The sequence below is a fragment of the Heterodontus francisci genome, chromosome 8, assembly GCF_036365525.1.
Source record: "Heterodontus francisci isolate sHetFra1 chromosome 8, sHetFra1.hap1, whole genome shotgun sequence".
Lineage (NCBI taxonomy): Eukaryota > Metazoa > Chordata > Chondrichthyes > Heterodontiformes > Heterodontidae > Heterodontus > Heterodontus francisci.
In genome coordinates, this window is record NC_090378.1 from 16383771 (window position 1) to 16404010 (window position 20240).

The 20240-nt window shown below is 44.1% G+C and overlaps 1 protein-coding gene across 9 annotated transcripts in view; it reads left to right on the forward strand.

Moving 5' to 3' along the window:
• Nucleotides 1-5387: 5387 nt before the first annotated feature.
• zzz3 (zinc finger, ZZ-type containing 3) overlaps nucleotides 5388-20240 on the forward strand; it is a 139626-nt gene continuing 124773 nt past the window's right edge. For 4 of the 9 annotated variants that reach the window (XM_068036689.1, XM_068036695.1, XM_068036697.1 and 1 more), the window contains exon 1: nucleotides 5388-5495. The gene's annotated coding sequence lies outside the window, so the exon portion shown is untranslated. Of the gene's footprint in view, nucleotides 5496-5550; nucleotides 5674-11340; nucleotides 11361-20240 lie in introns of those variants that run through there. The other 5 variants (XM_068036690.1, XM_068036693.1, XM_068036691.1 and 2 more) reach the window with 4 other exon arrangements.

A 20240-nucleotide genomic window follows, 5' to 3' on the forward strand; every position in this document is an offset into this window, starting at 1 on the left:
AGGAATGCACTGTCTTTCTCTAGTTCCACTTCCCCACAGGTCACAAAATATATTTAAATGTGTACCCAGTTACCAATACGGCCAATTATACACTCTATTTTTATTTTCAGAATAAAATCCACTAACTATGTTTCTTTAATAACCAACAAAAGTATTAATATTATAAAACAAGACTTAGTCAATAAAGATGCAAAGCTTTAACACAGTTTAAAATAAGACAGTAAATATATATATTCCCTTCTACTCAACAAACACACACACAAACACCGGTTAAAGGAAAAATAAAGATGCTTTGGCCAAAGTACTTGTTAATTCTTGAAGAAAAAGGATAAGATTTGTTATGTTCCAGATGGCATACAGTCTGGCGTCCGAGTACACATAGACGGGTTACTGGAATCTTCTCAGAAGCAGTTCATTCTGGAGATGTCAAGAGGAAGTCTTCCAAAGGCTTCTCAGGAGAAATGCGGCATCGGGCATTACAGCTATCACACACTGGATTTTTTTGCAGGGTTTCTCAGAGGTGGAGAAAAGATGAGCTGGGTGTTTCTAATCAGCAGACTACAACCCCAATTGACATTCAAAACTGTCCATATCCCAACCAGAAAGTCAAAACCTCCTGACCACCATAAATTTTGACACGTCACTTCTCTGTAAACAACTCCCATAGTCAGAAGGCACCTGTTGTTTATTTAGCTGAAGACATGTGACATCCAGTACATGTTGTTTTTAAACAGAGTCCTTCCAGTGGCCCTTTTAAAAAATGTCCAGCATCTATGGAATCACTTCAGTCCTCCAATAAATCCATCTCCACAATTCTAAAACACAAGTCCTCAAAAAATATTAAAAAATGGAAGCACTTTCATAACAGTAGCCATGGTACTACTGTCCCATTTATTCCATGAGCTATAACTTTGCTTGCAAGTATGTTGTGCAGCACTTTATGAAATGCTTTTAGAAGTCCATGTACACCACATCAAAGCATTACTCTAATCAACCTTCTCTGTTTCCTCATCAAAGATAATCAGAGGGTTAGATAGGGTGGATAGTGAGCGTCTTTTTCCTCGGATGGTGATGGCAAACACGAGGGGACATAGCTTTAAGTTGAGGGGTGATAGATATCGGACAGATGTGAGAGGTAGTTTCTTTACTCAGAGAGCAGTAAGGGCGTGGAACGCCCTGCCTGCAGCAGTAGTAGATTCGCCAACTTTAAGGGCATTTAAGTGGACATTGGATAGACACATGGATGAAAATGGAATAGTGTAGGTCAGATGGTTTCACAGGTCGGCGCAACATCGAGGGCCGAAGGGCCTGTACTGCGCTGCGCTGTAATGTTCTAACTCTAGCAAGTTAGTTAAACATGACTTGCCCTTCACAAATCTGTGCTGGCTTTCCCAAGCGACCATTAATTTTGTCCTGAATGATTGTTTCTAGAAGCTCCCCCACCACCGAGGTTAAAATGACTGGCCCGTAGTTGCTGGGCACCTCTTCACATGCATTTTTGAACAAGGGTGTAAAATTTGCAATTGCCAGTCCTCTGGCACCACCATAACAGAGCAACCCGCAGCTGCATCAATGCGCACATTGATATACTGTTGATTTATCCACACCTGCCCTCAATGCAGCCCAGCCTCTACCAGTCATGGATGAGCTGGACATACAGCCAACCAAATCGGAACTCAGTGATGCCATTGATTCCCTAGCCAGCGGAAAAGCCCCTGGGAAGGACAGCATTACCCCTGAAATAATCAAGAGTGCCAAGCCTGCTATACTCTCAGCACTACATGAACTGCTATGCCTGTGCTGGGACGAGGGAGCAGTACCCCAGGACATGCGCGATGCCAACATCATCACCCTCTATAAAAACAAAGGTGACCGCGGTGACTGCAACAACTACCGTGGAATCTCCCTGCTCAGCATAGTGGGGAAAGTCTTTGCTCGAGTCGCTCTGAACAGGCTCCAGAAGCTGGCCGAGCGCGTCTACCCTGAGGCACAGTGTGGCTTTCGTGCAGAGAGATCGACTATTGACATGCTGTTCTCCCTTCGTCAGATACAGGAGAAATGCCGTGAACAACAGATGCCCCTCTACATTGCTTTCATTGATCTCACCAAAGCCTTTGACCTCGTCAGCAGACGTGGTCTCTTCAGACTACTAGAAAAGATCGGATGTCCACCAAAGCTACTAAGTATCATCACCTCATTCCATGACAATATGAAAGGCACAATTCAACATGGTGGCTCCTTATCAGAGCCCTTTCCTATCCTGAGTGGTGTGAAACAGGGCTGTGTTCTCGCACCCACACTTTTTGGGATTTTCTTCTCCCTGCTGCTTTCACATGCGTTCAAATCCTCTGAAGAAGGAATTTTCCTCCACACAAGATCAGGGGGCAGGTTGTTCAACCTTGCCCGTCTAAGAGCGAAATCCAAAGTACGGAAAGTCCTCATCAGAGAACTCCTCTTTGCTGACGATGCTGCTTTAACATCTCACACTGAAGAATGCCTGCAGAGTCTCATCGACAGGTTTGCGTCTGCCTGCAATGAATTTGGCCTAACCATCAGCCTCAAGAAAACGAACATCATGGGGCAGGATGTCAGAAATGCTCCATCCATCAATATTGGCGACCACGCTCTGGAAGTGGTTCAAGAGTTCACCTACCTAGGCTCAACTATCACCAGTAACCTGTCTCTAGATGCAGAAATCAACAAGCGCATGGGTAAGGCTTCCACTGCTATGTCCAGACTGGCCAAGAGAGTGTGGGAAAATGGCGCACTGACACGGAACACAAAAGTCCGAGTGTATCAGGCCTGTGTCCTCAGTACCTTGCTCTACGGCAGCGAGGCCTGGACAACGTATGCCAGCCAAGAGCGACGTCTCAATTCATTCCATCTTCGCTGCCTTCGGAGAATACTTGGCAACAGGTGGCAGGACTATATCTCCAACACAGAAGTCCTTGAAGCGGCCAACACCCCCAGCTTATACACACTACTGAGTCAGCGGCGCTTGAGATGGCTTGGCCATGTGAGCCGCATGGAAGATGGCAGGATCCCCAAAGACACATTGTACAGCGAGCTCGCCACTGGTATCAGACCCACCGGCCGTCCATGTCTCCGTTATAAAGACGTCTGCAAACGTGACATGAAATCGTGTGACATTGATCACAAGTCGTGGGAGTCAGTTGCCAGCATTCGCCAGAGCTGGCGGGCAGCCATAAAGACAGGGCTAAATTGTGGCGAGTCGAAGAGACTTAGTAGTTGGCAGGAAAAAAGACAGAGGCGCAAGGGGAGAGCCAACTGTGCAACAGCCCCAACAAACAAATTTCTCTGCAGCACCTGTGGAAGAGCCTGTCACTCCAGAATTGGCCTTTATAGCCACTCCAGGCGCTGCTTCACAAACCACTGACCACCTCCAGGCGCGTATCCATTGTCTCTCGAGATAAGGAGGCCCAAAGAAGGATAGACACATGGATGAAAATGGAATAGTGTAGGTCAGATGGTTTCACAGGTCGGCGCAACATCGAGGGCCGAAGGGCCTGTACTGCGCTGCGCTGTAATGTTCTAACTCTAGCAAGTTAGTTAAACATGACTTGCCCTTCACAAATCTGTGCTGGCTTTCCCAAGCGACCATTAATTTTGTCCTGAATGATTGTTTCTAGAAGCTCCTCCACCACCGAGGTTAAAATGACTGGCCCGTAGTTGCTGGGCACCTCTTCACATGCATTTTTGAACAAGGGTGTAAAATTTGCAATTGCCAGTCCTCTGGCACCACCATAACAGAGCAACCCGCAGCTGCATCAATGCGCACATTGATATACTGTTGATTTATCCACACCTTTGTACAAAAGTCTCTGTCATTTGCAGTATAGCCCTAGCTCTTCTCCGCTTAGGCACTCTGGATTCACTTCAAGATTGTGGACTGCACCCTTATGATGTAGATATTTTCCATTATCACTAGAATGATTCCCTTTCTTGCTTTGGCCTTCGCTCAACAAGCAGTTGCAATATGGCTTTTCTTTTGGCAATTAAAACATTTGTCATTTCTGTACTGACATGCCTATGCCATGTGGTTGCCCTTACAGTAATAACAAGACACTAAACCACTATCAAGAGCGCTCTTCTGACTAGGTCTCTCCATTTTAGGGTTGGCGGAAGCCCTTTTTTTTCTTTTCTGGACAGAAGCTGTCATAGGATGAAATTCCCAAGCATTTTTTGATGCCATCTCTATAGAAAAGGTAATCTTACGCGCTTGCTCAAATGCAAGATTTTATGTGTTCATTAACTACGATTGGATTGTTTCGTCCTCCAATCCACACACAAATCTGTGTCATACTGCATGTTCTGAGACTGTGCCAAAGTTGCAACGTAGCGCCACAATGTACTTACCAACTGTTTTGCTACTTTTCTGATTTCTGGCTCCAATTTTCTATTTCTAGTGGTTTAGGGTTGAAATGTTCCTCCAACGTGGTGATGATTGTTTTGAATGGCACATCTTTTGCCTTGTTGGGAGCAATAAGGTTTGTTAGCATGCCACACACTTCCAGACCAATTTCCGTTAGCTAATAAAAACAAGAAATGCTGGAAATTCTCAGACTCAGCAGGTTGCATGAGCGGCAGATGGCAGCATCTGTTGAGAGAGAAGCAGAGTTAATGTTTCAGGTCAGTGACCCTTCTTCAGAACTTCCGTTAGCTAAATTGCTTTCTTGCGCTCAACAATTCCCTTATTCTGAGTCTTGACATCTTCACTATCACTTTCGAGATCATAAATATTAGCTCTGAAAAACATTTCCATTCTTTCAATATATGAACTGCATGGTTCTTGAGCCCTCATATGTTCTTAGTCTTCCTTTGTATCACATGGGTGCAGCCATATTGTCCGGTTTGCAAATTCGCAGTAAACACTTCACTGCTGCTGTTCATACAGTTATCCTTAAAATAAATCTAGTTGGTGGCTGAATATATTCTCTTACCCAAAAGAGCACTTTGAATCCGATGACCACTAGGACCCTGTGGCCAGCTCGAAGCTTAGGCTTTGCACAATCCAGGCAAAATCCTCGCCATCTGAGCAGGTAGGCTCCTGGAAGCAGGCGGATCTTGTTCACTGCAGCCCCTGCTGCTGTTTGCTGCCAGTATTGATGGACATTTACCTCATCCTCATTTACTGGTATATGTTTGGGTGGCATGAAGAAGACAAGATGGATACCAGACATGGCCACTTCATGGGAAGTGTTGATTTGCGTCGTGACGTCATCGCGTTTTGGCATATTATTATAAATGCCATTGCATAATATATATTTTAAAAAGGTAGAATGTTGATTTTGGGGGGTGGGTAGTGGTGAGGTTGGTGAGGAATGCATTGCAGTACTCTGGCAGTGAGTGCTGGCTCTGGCCTGTGAGCCTGCAGGGGGCCGAGCTAGGCCGCCGCCCCAATGGATTCTGGGAGGCCGGCAATGGCCAGGGCAAAGATGGTGGCCGAGCGCGCTGCGGAGCATCGTTGGAGTCAGGTGAGTGTACCGGGGAGGAGATGGAGGCGGGGCTGCTACCGCCGTGGCGCTCCTTTGGCAGAGAGACAGAGAAAAGCTACAGGAAAAGAAAAGGGCTTCCGATAATGTAGAACGATGTTAAAAACCAAACAGAGGAAAGAGAAATGAGAGCGTGCAACGGCGGTAGCGGGCACAGTGAGTGAGTGTGTGAGGGTGGGGGAGGGTCAGGGAGCGGGTGGGGGAGGGGGAAGGAGCGAGCGAGCGGGTGGGGGAGGGGGAAAGGAAGCGCCTCATGCGGCGGCGCCCAGCCGGCTTTGTGTGCGGGCGGGCCCTTTCACCTGTCCAACAGACGCGGTTCACTTCAACTGTTGCCGCCCAGTTGGGTCGGTCGGGAAAAAAAATCTTTAAATATTTTATCAGGATAATAACTCCCCATTTTATTAACGAATTAATTTAAATTCGCGAGTTTTTCTCCCCTCTCCGTAGTAAATATGGTGCAGAGCGCGAGCTGAGGAGGAAGTGGTTTATTTTACTTATTTGTTGTTGATGCTGCTAACCTGCCCCCTCCCTCGCTTCCTCCTCCATTTTATTCCCATCTCAACTGTTTTCGCTGTTACTGTGGGGATTTTATTTCGGACCCCACCCACTTTCTTCCCAGGCCGATTGTGTGAGGGCTGAGGTGGTGGTTGGTGTCGGGTGAGGCCGGGGATTGCCCCCTGGCTCCGAGAGGCCTACCCCGTCTCCCATTAGTGGTTTGGGGGGGAGGGGTGGGTTGTCTGGAGTAAGAAACTTGCACAACATAAAGAACCACAATACGGTTAATGCCTGTTAATAACCTCCCTCCCTACAAGATTACACTTCGCTCGCCTATTCACCAAACTTTTTCCCTCAGCCACTTCCAAGAGGAACTTTTTTTGTCCTGTCCTCGCTCCCTTCTCGGGGTCACCTTTTCTCAACAACTTTCTCTTCTCCCCCTCCAAAAACAAACAGGACCACTTGGGGAATAAATAAAAGTTCCCTCTGTCCCTGGAGTCTGCTTCTGTGTCATTCACTGGAGCTGCTACTGCACATTTAAAAACTCCCCTCAGTGGCATTTCAGTTCAATTGCTTTACTGTTTTAGGAGGCAACAATATTTCATAATAATTTCATATGTATAGTTGTGTGTGTGTTTTATGTACATATGTATGTGTGTCTGAATACGTATGTGTATTGTAATATATTTGGGTGGCACTAACACAAGATGGACACAGCATGGCCAGTTCAAGGAAGTGTTTGTTGTCATGATGTCATATTATACACTCTAGTATGCTGTACTACAAGTACACTTCTCCTTTCAAAAGAAATGTATTTTTCTGCACAATGAACTATATTTACAGAACAAGTTTAATAGGTTTATGAAGTCTTTCTGTTAGGTTTTGGACTGCTTGGTTTAGGTTCAGTTCTTCGAGACAATCTTGTCCCTTTTTCAAAAATTGGTCCTTCAGACACTGAAGTCTGAATTGTTTCAAACTCTGACGTGAGTTTGTGATTAAGCGGAGCATACTCATGTTTTGGTTCATCCCTTGCCAGGATCATGTGATCCACATGGACATTTCTCACTTTACCATCAATCGCAACCAAGTATCTTTTGGTTCCACAAACTTCTACATTTCCTATATCCCACTTGAGTGATTTGTGAGGGGGATTCAACATGGACATGCTCCCTGCTTAAAACGGGAATACACTTTTGTTTTTGACTGAACTGTTTGCCTTCAACTTTAGCAGTCAAGTTAGATAGGAACAGACTCAAATATGTCCTTAACCTTCTCCATCAAAAGCTCAGCAGGTGTATATCCTGTAGTAGAGTGTGAAATTGTTCTATACTTCAGAAAATTAACTAACCGCTATTTCATACTGAAATTTGAACACCCACGCTGCACTTGTTTCTTGAGTGCATCTTTAACTATCTCACGTATCTTTCAGCTGCTCCATTTGATACTGGATGATGCAGAGTGTGAGCGTATGTTTGATACCATTTTGCTTCATGAAATTTTGGAACCGAGCGGAATTGAGGACCATTATCTGAGACAAGCTCCCCCAGTAGTTGATGAGCAAAAATAGACCTTAACTTATCTAATTGTTCAGCATTGGTGTTTTGACTTATGTGCTTGACTTTGAACCACTTTGAGTGCCTGTCAATGAGTACTAAGAAATTGCCATTTTCCTTTTCAGAAAAGTCTTTGTGAGCCTGTTGAAATGATCACATTGTCCATGACCGCGATTGCAAAGGAGTTTGAGGCAGCTTGTTTGTACAGTTTTGGCAGCTAGTACATTGATCACTGTCACTGTCCAGACCAGGCCAATAAAAAAAAACCTCCAGTTATGGATTTCATACTGACTGACCAGTATGGAGTTCTGCCATAATCCTATTTCTCAAAAAGACTGCATGCCACCACTTTACGATCCCATTTAATGCAGCCCTGTACACATGACAACTCATTGCGACGATTGTGGAATGGTTTCAGTTCCTCATCTGTATACTTGACAAATGCTGTCCATCCATTCAATGTCTGTTCGTAGACTCTTTTCAATACTGAGTATGAGTTTCAGTTACAGTTTCAGTTGCAGTGATTGGAAAATCATCTACTACTATTGTGAAGATTGCACCTTCACAGCCTACTTTACAGTCTTCATGTGGCAAACGTGACAGTGCATCAGCAATAGCATCCACTTTCAAACTGTGATATTCGATGTTAGTCGTACTGAGAAGTACAGCCCACCACTGCATCTTTGACGTTGCCATTGTTGGTATTGTAGACTTTGGTCCCAAATAGCTATTACGGGTTTATGATCTTACTAATATAAAGTTTAGACCCAACAAAAATGGAAATGTTTTGATTCCGAAGATGATTCCAAGCACTTTCTTTTCTATCTGCGCATAGTTGCGTTCACTCCTTGTCAGAGTACACCATGCGGATGCTATGGGCTTCTCTTGACCATCATCCATGACACGACTGACCACTGCTCCAACTCCATAGTTTGAAGCGTCACATGCTATCTTCGGGTCACAATTTGTGTTGTAATGAACGAGTAGCGCATCACTGATCAAGCTTCTGTTACACGCATCATAAGCATCTTGTGCTTTAGACCATTTCGATTTTGCATCTTTCTTTAACAACTCGTAGTGGAGGTAACACCAGTGCAAGCTCAGGCACAAATCACAAGTAGTATTAAACCATGCCTAGAAAAAATCTAAGCTGAGACACATCTTTTGGCTTTGGGACATTGACTATTGCCTCTATCTCTTTCACTGGCTGTAGTCCTTTTTTTATTGATTTTCAGGCCAAGATCACTACCTCAGATTGTACAAAAGCACTCTTGCTCTTTTTCAATTTCACATTGTGATCTTTGAGCCTTTTAGCACTTCGTCCAACACTTGAAGATTCTCTTCGTCTGTTGCAGTCATCATCCTATTACCCAAGCAATCCATAATCCTTTTAAAATCTTATCCCTTGTAGCTTGGAAGTTGTTTGAAGAAGACTTCACACCATGGGGCAGCTTCATGTAGGGGTATAACCCCATGTGTATGTTTATCATGAGATATTGCTGACTCTGTTGATCCATGTTGAGCTGTGCATAAGCATGGAACAAATCTAACTTCGTGAATAGCTTGGATCCCGCTAACTCCGCAAACAAACCTTGGGAAGTTGGTAGTGGATACTGATTATTGATTATTGCTGGATGATTGTGACTTTGTAGTGCCCCCGTAGATTTACAGTTTTGCCTGACTTGGGCATATTTCAGTTGGGGTTGCACAGTCACTGTGGTCCGTTTTCAGTAGCACACCATTTCTCTCTCTTCTTTAGCTCCTCTTCAACCTGGGTTTTGAGAGCATAAGGAACTGGCCTAACCTTGCAACATACCAGTTTTACATCAGGCCTAATTCGGATGTGCGCTTTCACACTGATTATGCCTTCATGACTATTCTCAAATTTTGCTGTAGCTGATCATGCTTCTTGGTCGTCTCAACTTGGAAAACATGCTTCCAGTCTAACCTCAGTTTACGAAGCTAATCTTTGACCATTAATGTTGGGTTGTTGACATATCTTGCTGCAGCAATGGGATACTTGAGGGATTTGCCTTTATATTGGACATTGCACTCCATTTGTCTGCAAGTTTCTAACATCTCACCAGAGTAGGTTTTCAACTGAACTGTGCTCTGAGGTATGTCACTGAATTTGCTCTTGTACTCTACTCATATTGGAGCAATCTGCAGCTGTATCAATTCGCATGTTGATGTACTGTTGATTTGCCAATGCCTTTGTACAAAAGTCTCTGTCATTTGAGTGATTGCTAGTGGCATAAATGATTTACAGCCCTAGCTGCTCTCTGCTTAGGCACTCTGGATTCACTTCAAGATTGTGAATTGCATCCTTGTGACGTCGCCATTTTCAATTACTACTGGAATGAGTTCGCTTTCTTGCTTTGGCCTTCACTCGGCAAGCTTTTGCAATATGACCTTTTGGCATTTCTGTACTGACATACGTGTGCCATGTGGTTGCCTTTACAACACTAACAAGATACTAAACCACTATGACCAGCATTCTTTTGACTAGGGATCTCCACTTTAGGCTTGACAGAAGCCTTCTGACAATGGACAGACGCTGTGCTAGTTACTGGCATAGGATGAAATTCCTGAGCATTCTTTGATGCCACTCCGATAGAAACAGCAATCTTGCAAGCTCAAATGTATGATTTTTATGTGTTTAATAACTTCTTTTATATTCTTTCATCCACCAATCCACATGCACATCTGTCTCATAATATACAGTCTAAGAATGTGCCAAAGTTGCAATGTAAAGAATTCTTCAGTGCCACAATGTACTTAAAAACTGTTTTACTACTTTACTGATTTCTAGTCCCAAATATGTAGCTCTTGTGGCTAAGTGTTGAAATGTTCCTCCAACTTGGTGGTGATTGTTTTGAATGGCACATCTTTTGCCTTGTTGGGAGCAATAAGGTTTTAGTGTGCCATACACTTCTAGGCCAATTTCCATTAGCAAAATTGCTTTCTTACACTCAAAAATTGCCTTATTCTGTGTCGTGACCTCTTTACTATCACCTTCGAGTTCAAAAATATTATAAGTTCTGAACATGTCAATTCTTTCAATATATGAACTGAATGGTTCTTGAGCCCTCATATGTTCCTAGCCTTCCGTGTATCCCATGGGTACATCCACATTGTCCTGTTTGCAAATTCACAGTAACCCAATAAATACTCTACTGTGGCTGTAACAATGATACCTAAAACCAGTCTAGTTAGTCGTTGAAAATATTCTCTTGTCCAAATTAGCACTTTGAAGGCAATGCACACTAGGACCCTGTGGCATCCCATTCAACTGAGGAGACAGTTTGAGGCTCAGGCTTCGCATAATCCGGCTAAAATCACTGCCATCTGAGCAGATAGGTCATCAGAAGCTGGCAGATCTTGTTCACTGCAGCCCCTGCTGCTGTTTTCTGCCTGTATTGACAGACTTTTATCCCATGCTTGAAGCTATTTGCTGTAATATATTCAGACAAAATGGACAGCAAGCATGGCCAATTCAAGGAAGAGTTTATTGACGTCATGACGTCATCAGCATATTATACAAATACATTACATGTATTATAATCTCAGTGTATATTAGGTATGATTCATATATTTGATAATACACTGACACATTGTTCATATATACAAGTGTATTCATGTTTTTTATTCTCTGTGCATGTGCAAAGTGCATGTGTATGTATAAAATGTGGGGAACTTTCCTTTCACTCGGACCCAGCTCCCAGCTGCTGCATTAATTTTACTTGCAGTAGATGGAGTGACCAGTGTGTTCGCTGCACTGCTTTGTGTGCACTTTATGGTAAAGTAACCCGTTTTATTTGGTGATAAATATGCGGAACACGTGTACTTTAGTGCAGGTTCGGCAGATGCAGCTCCTGTTCCCAAGGAAGGTTATGTTTGTTTTTGATTTTTTTTAAAGCTCTGGCACTTTTGTTTTGTCTGTGTGTATGGAGCGGGTGCAGTTGAGCACGGTTGCGAATCAGTCTGCGCACATGTTGGGAGATTGGTCATTTTGAGGTCAGTTTGCAATCGGAAACATCTCTTAAGCAGTCTTTTTTGTGTTTGAGGCAGGTGGAAGTTTCCACCTGTGTGGACGAGCCCGGCTGGGCCATGTGTTCAGTACCGTCTAAAAATGCCGAGTCGTGTAATCAAATCGCGTTTCCCCCCCCCCCCCCCCCGGTATTATGGAAGTGAGGGTTGTAATAGATTTACTTCTAATTGTAACTTAAGTACTACTTAAGTAACAATCACTTGTTTATTACTTAATTTGCGGGCTGATACATTATCTATGCAGATAATACTGCAGATAACCATCTGGGTAACTGATGGTTTTTGTTCCTCCAGTTCTGATTAATACTCTTATGTTCCTGTCTCTAAATGTATCGATTAGCGTGTCCAAACTACGGCCCTGGCAGCCTGCACCTAGAAATACAGGCAGCTGAGCCCTATTTATGCATGTGTTGGCTTCTCGTGTTTGCATTTTGTGGGCTTTGGAGTTTGAAAAGGACTGTTAGCGTTGTGCTCTCATTAGTTGATAAATTGTAAACAAGAACTTCCAGACCTGTTAGTATCAGAAACTTGCAATCAATTGTAGATTCACGGTTGCGGATTGTAGATTCAAACTATGCATGTGGCTCCATGGTACCACCTATGCAGCCCAAGAAGACATAAAACCTTGGACACCTCCTGGATTTGGATGATGAGTTCTGTTCTATTCTGAGCCATGCAACATGTCACAACTTTGCAATTAAAAATGTGTTCATAGTGTTAGCCAGTAAAGCTATACTGACTGAATTTACATGTTTGGGTTACATTTTTCATCTCAACGATATGTTGTCTAGTTAAAATAATGATCTGGAGCAACTTGTAGCAAAAACAAAAAAAACTTGCTGGTCTGTGATTGTCTAAAAAGAAAAAAGGCAAATTAGTTTTTCAGATAGTAGGAGGTCCTTACCCAAGTTTATATCTTCACAGTTCAGGAGCTGATAGATGCTGTTTATTTCCAGCGAATTGTGCTAGACTTGTGTTTAATTTTGCCTTTATTATTACTAACATGTTTACAGTGCATTGAAACTATTATTTAACAACAACACTTAGCTGCTCCTATTAAGCACCTTGGGATGTTTTACTATCAAATAAAATTTGACACCTAACCACATAGAGATATTAGGCCAGGTGACCAAAAGCTTGGTCAGAGGTAGATTTTTTTGGAGATAAAAGCAAAATACTGCAGATGCTGGAAATCTGAAATAAAAACAGAAAATGCTGGAAATACTCAGGTCAGGCAGCATCTGTGGAGCATGAGTGGCGCAGTGGTTAGCACCTCACCCTCACAGCTCTAGCGACCCGGGTTCAGTTCTGCGTACTGCTTGTGCGGAGTTTGCAAGTTCTCCCTGTGACCGCGTGGGTTTCCTCCGGGTGCTCCAGTTTCCTCCCACAGCCAAAGACTTGCAGGTTGATAGGTAAATTGGCCATTGTAAAAAAAAAATTGCCCCTAGTGTAGGTAGGTGGTAGGAGAATTGAGGGAAGGTGGGGATGTAAGGGAATATGGGATTAATGTAGGATTAGCTTGGTCAGAGGTAGATTTTTTCAGAGAGAGAGAGAGAAGCAGAGCTAACATTTCAGGTCTGTGACCTTCTGAAAGGTCACAGACCTGAAACGTTAACTCTGCTTCTCTCTCCACTGATGCTACCTGATCTGTTGAGTATTTCCAGCACTTTCTAGATTTTAAGCAGCGTCTTAAAGGAGAGAAGAGAGAGGTTTAGGGAACAAATTCTAGGGCTTGGAGTTGAGGCAGCTGAAGGCATGGCTGCCAGTGGTGGAGTGAAGAAAATCCGGGGTGCGCAAAAGACCAGAATTGGAGGAGCGCAGAGATCTCGGAGGGTTGTATGGCTGGGGAAGGTTATAGCGATAGGGAGGGATTTGAAAACAAAGATAAGAATTTTAAAATCGAGGCTTTGCAGGTCAGTGAGTGACAGGAATGATGGATGAACGGAACTTAGTGTGAATTAGGACATGGGCCATCGAGTTTGAGTTGAGCTCAAGTGAGCATGCGGAGGGTGGAAGGTGGGAGGCTGACCAAGAGAGCGTTGAAATACTCTAATCTTGAAGTAACAAAGGCAGGGATGAGGGTTTCAGCAGCAGATAAGCTGAGGTGGGTAATGTTATGTTGGTGGAAATAGGCGTTCTTGGTGTGAAGAGGATATGGGGTCGGAAATTCAGCTCAGAATTAAATGGGACACCAAAGTTAAGAGAGATGGAGTCGGTGGCTAGGGGAACCGAGTTTGTGGGTGCGTCTGAAGACGATGGCTTTGATCGTGTCTATTTAATTGGAGGAAATTTCTGCTCATCCAATATTAGATTTCGGACAAGCTGTGGTGGTAGAGTAAGAGAAGTGGTAGGTAGAGCTGGACATGTGGAACCTGTGGTGTTTTTGAATGATGTGTCTGAGGGGGAGCATGTGGATGAGAAATAGGAGGGGACTGAGGATAGATCTTATGGGGGATTCCAGATTAAACCAGTGTATTTTAATGATGTGTGGTGTTCATTCTTAATCATCTCAAATAGCTCCTAGTGCTATTGACTGAGCTGCAACCACCAGAACTTCATGCTAATGTTAACACTAATCCGTGTTCTCAGATGCAGCATAAGTTATGGAGGAGAAATCTATAATTGTCCTGCTGTATTTTATTCCCCATAGTTCAAGTGAGCATTGTGTTAGCATACACATACCCACTGAAGTTTTTGTTGCAAAAAAAAAAGCGCACATTCATCTGTGGAATAGGATGTGGATGACCAAATCAAGTGGTTTACAGTACCGTGCACTTTTTGTTTTGGCTTCCTTTTGTTAGCCTGTTATTTAAATGCTTTGTTTTCAATAAATTATTTGGCGTAGCCCTAATTTCCCCTCTTATTTGTAATTTCATCTTGAAATACTGAATTTGGGTTGGGCTGGATCAAATCTCTGAAACTGGAAGAGAATTGCAGTCCTGTTTGATTCTTAGCTTCTACAGGTTTCGAATCTAGTGATCTTATGTTTTCTGTGTACATCTTGTTGAAAAGCATGGGTGGAGTGGGAGATATTACTGTACCATCTGTTGCAAAGTATTCACATCTTTATAATGATTCTCAAGTCCAGATGAAAATGAATCTGTAGAAACTCCATTGTTTCTACAGACTGTCATATGGTGTGTCTTTTCCTGCTAATGTTTTCGCTTCTGCTCTCCCTGGATTCCTTTCTGGGTTACAGTTCCACCAGTTGCACTTTGTTACTTTGCTCCAGTGGCCATTCCTTTTGCATAAGCCTGGCCAGATGGCATGAATCCCTGGGTGCAACTGGGGTCTCGCCTGTTGCCAGTACATATTGACTTGTGATTTTCTGCTATGGGTTGGTGGGGGTGGGGGGGGGGGGGGGGGGGTTGCGGAGAAACGTGATCATCAAGAATCTCCGCTATCGGCATGTATTCCAAAACATCCCCTCGGAATGTCAGTACTTTATGCGACGGTGCGTGTGTTTAGGGGAGGAGGTAAATCAGCTGATTCCGAACCCCTCTCCGCGAACATTCGCACAAATGCACTTCCAGCAAGGATTATTGGTTAGTGATCACGTGTGAAGATCTTGGCAATTTTTTTCCCCCTCCTTTCTTCCCAACCTAACTCAGCAGTCCTGTGGCTAACTAGCATTGTGTACCAGTGGTCCTGGCTGGGAGATCAGCTCACATGACACATAGAGGGGGAGAAACTTCAAGGAAGAAAGAACTTGCATTCATATAGCCTTTCATGACCTCAGGGCGTCCTAAAGTGCTTTACAGCCAATGAAGTGATATCAAGGTAAAGTCACTGTTGTATGTAGGGAAGGGATGTTTTTGGTTGCTATGGCTCAGTTACCAAAAAAAGAAGCAAGAACTTGCATTTATATAGCTCCTTTCATGACTGGATGTCTCAAAGCACATTACAGCCAATGAAGTACTGTTTGAAGTGTAGTTGCAGTTGCAATGTAGGAAATGTGGCAGCCAATTTGCACACAGCAAGCTCTCAGAAACAGCAATGTGATAATGACCAGATAATCTGTTTTTATGATTGTTTTAGTGACTGGAAGCCAGTGTCCAGTGGCATACCGCAGGGATCTGTGCTGGGTCTCCTATTGTTTGCCATTTATATAAACGACATAAATGATTATGTAGGGGGTAGGATCAGTCAGTTCGCGGATGATACAAAGATTGGCCGAGTGGTTAATAGTGAGGTGGAGTGTCTTAGGCTACAGGAAGATATAGACGGGATGGTCAAATGGGCAGAAAAGTGGCAGATGGAATTTAATGCTGAAAAGTGTGAGGTGACGCATTTTGGAAGGAGCAATGTGACACGGAAGTATTCAGTGAATGGCTTGACACTGGGAAGTTCCAAGGAACAAAGGGACCTTGGCGTGTTTGTCCATAGATTTCTGAAGGCAGAAGGGCAGGTTAATAGGGTGGTGAAAAAGGCATATGGGACACTTGCCTTTATCAATCGAGGCATAGATTACAAAAGCAGGGAGGTCATGTTGGAGTTGTATAGAACTTTGGTAAGGCCACAGCTGGAGTACTGTGTGCAATTCTGGTCACCACATTATAGGAAGGATGTGATTGCATTGGAGGGAGTACAGAGGCGATTCACCAGGATGTTGTATGGGATGGAACGTTTAAGCTATGAAGAGAGGTTGGATAGGCTTGGGTTGTTTTTGCTGGAGCAGAGAAGACTGAGGGGTGACCTGATCGAGGTGTACAAGATTATGAGGGGCATTGACGGTGGTTAGGGAGCAGCTGTTCCCCTTACTTGAAGGGTCAGTTACGAGGGGTCACAAGTTTAAGGTGAGGGGTGGGAGGTTTAAGGGGGATTTGAGGAAGAATGTTTTTACCCAGAGGGTGGTGACGGTCTGGAATGCCCTTCCTGGGAGGGTGGTAGATGCAGGTTGCCTCACATCCTTTAAAAAGTACCTGGATGAGCATTTGGCACGTCATAACATTCAAGGCTATGGGCCGAGTGCTGGCAAATGGGATTAGGTAGACAGGTCAGGTGTTTTACTGCATCGGTGCAGACTCGATGGGCCGAAGGGCCTCTTCTGCACTGTATTATTCTGTGATAAATATTGGCCTCCCTCTCCTCCTCTTCGAAATAGTGCCATGGGATCATTTATGTCCATCTGAGGGCAGATAGGCCTTGGTTTAACATCTCATCTGAAAAGATGGCACCTCCAACCGTGCAGTACTCCCACAGTACTGCACTGGAGTGTCAGCTTGATCTTTCTGCTGAAGTCCTGAAGTGGGACTTGAACCCTGAACCTTCTGACTCGGGCAAGAGTGCTATCACCTGAGCCACAGCTGGTGCACATACTCTCTGCCTTAACTGAGTTCTGGTGGTTACAAGTCTGGTATTTGTGGGCAGTGATGGGAGACGTTTAATAAATTAATTGATTACAAATACCACACAGCAGGCATGTTGAATAGATATTTTCTTGAGTTTTTCCTAAATCTTATTAATGTCCTTATGCTAAATATGTCTAGCATTTATTGTATCGTTCAAGTGAAGGATAGATCAATATTTCTAACAGGAAGTACAGGGCTGTGGTAGAAAGCAATGGGGAGAACATTAGTTTTTGGTCGCTGTTGCACAAACATGGACAGACCTCTTTCTGTGTTGGAAACCTCTATTCTTTTATGGGAATGACACATACACTAGTAAAATATGCTAGGCTCCAATTCTCTGCGAAGTAGGCAAAGGATTTGTTTGCCAGATGTTTTGACTGAGCTGGAGTTCTGCAGTTTTTGTTGCACTCTGCTTGATTGTGGGTGGAGGAAGGTATGTCCAAAGGAAGGCAGATTAATTATACAAACACAGAAAATGTTGGAAATACTTGGGTCAAGCAGCACCTGTGGAGATAAAAAAAAAGCTAATATTTCCGATCTCTGACCTTTGATCAGAACTGGCAAAAGTTAGAAATGGAATAGGTTGTGAGCAAGTGAACAGAGATGTTGGGGGAAGGGTGGTGGGTGATGGTGGTGTTGAGGGGGAAGAACAACAAAAGGGAAGGTCTCTGGGTGGCGGGCAGGAGAGATTAAATGACAAAAGGTTTTTGTGGTACAAAGCCAAAGAAAGCAGTGTGCAAAAGGACTCTCTTGGAAAAGCAAAAGATGTGTCTCGATGAGGTGTAAATGACAGGACAGTAGCCGTCTGAACACAAAGTAAAGGGATTAAGAAAGAAACGAGGGGTGAGGGGGAAAGAAGGGCTGAGTTTGCTGATAACACAAACATTAGTTGATGCAGTACTGGCACATGTGCAAACGCAGCCTCATCGACAAAAACATCACTGTTGGCGACATCTCTGGCAGCTGCTAGTAATAAAGGTGGTGCTGCTCAATTTAATATTAAAAAGAGTTGAACCCAAACCTCCTCACCCTTCAATGGTTGCGATCGCCGCCTCCACCCTCCTGCCCCAACAGTTCCCTCTTGTGATCGCTGCTTCTGTTCCCTGCTGCCTCAATCGCTCCATTCAGTTTCCCGCTCCCTCCTGTGTCCGCCTTCTTGCTGCTCCATCCCCGTCATTCTCTCCTGTTCCCTCCTGCCGCTCGCCCGCCAACTGGAGAAGTGGTAAGTTGTGGGGGAGCGAGTGGAGTGCCAGCGGCGAAATGGAGTCGCGAGCAGGCGGGCGCAAAAGAGAAGGGCGGGAGGGAGTGGGGAAGAGAAGTGCCGATTGAGGCCGCTTTCGGACACTCGCGTTGGAGGCTGGCATCCCTTTGTGTGATGACGTATCACCTGCATGCGTGCATTAATGCTGGCAAAGCTCGGGTACATTTTGCCCATGCGCAAGGATGAATGCGTTCCGCACATATGCGCAGTTTGGACCACCGTGATGATGTCGTCGCTTGGCTGCATTGTCAGGAGACACTCCAAAAAAAAACACAAGCAGAAAAAAATGGGGACAGAGGTTGCAATCTAAAATTGTTGAACTCTGTGTTGAGTCCGGAAGGCTAAGTGCCCAGTCAAAAGATGAGGTGTTGTTCCTCGAGCTTCCGTTGAGTTTCATTGGAACATTGTAGCAGGCCAAGGACAGAAAGGTCAGGGTGGGAGCCAGGTGGAGAATTGAAATGACAAGTGACAGAAAGCTCGGGCTTGCATTCTGAACGGAGCTATTGTGCAAAGCAGTTGCCGAGTATGTGTTTAGTCTCCCCAATGTAGAGGAGACAACGCATCAAACATAAAATTCACATCCTCTTGTTCAAATCTTTAAATGGCTTTGTCGCTATCTCTAACCTCCCAGCTCTACAAGCCTCCAAGAAATCTGTGTTCCTCCAATTCTGGTCTGTTGTGCATCCCATTGCTGGCCGTGCCTTCTGCTGTGTAGGTCCATAGTTTTGGAATTCCCTCTGTAAACCCCTCTGCCTCTCTGTCCTCCTTTTAAGACATTCCTTAAAACCTACTCTTTGATCAAGCTTTTGGTCACCTAACCTAATATTTCCTTATGTGGCTCAATGTCAAATTTTGTCTGAAATGCTCCTGTGAAATGCCTTGAGATGTTTTATTGTGTTAAAAGGTGTATGCAGTGCCAGTTGTGAAAATACGAATTGGGGCAAATCCTGCATTAATGGGGTCTTTTTTGGGCTTATTTCCACCCCTTTTGAAGGCTGTGACGGCTGCAGTTTTTGTAGGTGCTTGCTAATGGTCTGTGTTTATGCGTTATGCTGGAGTGTGAGCAAACTATTTGACTGCATAGGGCATCGGTGAAAAGTCTGACCCTGTTTTTATCAAAACTTTCCAAAAAGATTTTTTTGGATAGTGATATCAAGTGGGAACTCTGCCTTTTTTGGGGGTTTTGAGGCCAACTGTATCTGAAATGCTGGTTTGGCTGATATGAGTTATGACTAAAGGAGTTTTTGGGGTTTTAGATGCACGTTATAGTTATGATTGATGGCTAGCATCGAAGACAGAAGACCACTGGCAGAAGGTGGCGGGCTCTCTCTTTGTGCCTGTGCACGCTGAGGTTTCAAAAGAGGAAAAAAAAACTTAGTGATATCACAGGAAATCTGTAAGCTGATTGGCTGGGTAAGTAACAGTTGTTGCCTGTAATTAGCTTAAATAAGGGGAGTAAGTTTTTTTTTAAACCCTCAAATGGCTACATTGTAAGTGATAAGGTTAATACTACTAAGGTTTTGTTTTAATTCGTGCAGTTTATTAATAATTACTCCTTAGAGTAGTGCTGTTTGAACAGAGTGTGAAGCTGAGAGTTGTGTGTGAGGGATTTTACTGACTCGGGCAAAGAAGTGCTCTTTGGTCTCTTCATTTCTGCCTTTTCAGCCTCCACGGTACAGGGGAAGAAGCTGATTGGCAAGTAACTGGTAAGTTATTCCACTTATTACATTAGCAATAGTTAGTTATCATCTTCTTTGGCCTTCTTATCTCGAGAGACAATGGATAAGCGCCTGGAGGTGGTCAGTGGTTTGTGAAGCAGCGCCTGGAGTGGCTATAAAGGCCAATTCTAGAGTGACGGGCTCTTCCACAGGTGCTGCAGAGAAATTTGTTTGTCGGGGCTGTTACACAGTTGGCTCTCCCCTTGCGCCTCTGTCTTTTTTTCTGCCAACTACTAAGTCTCTTTGACTCGTCACACTTTAGCCCCGTCTTTATGGCTGCCCGCCAGCTCTGGCGAACG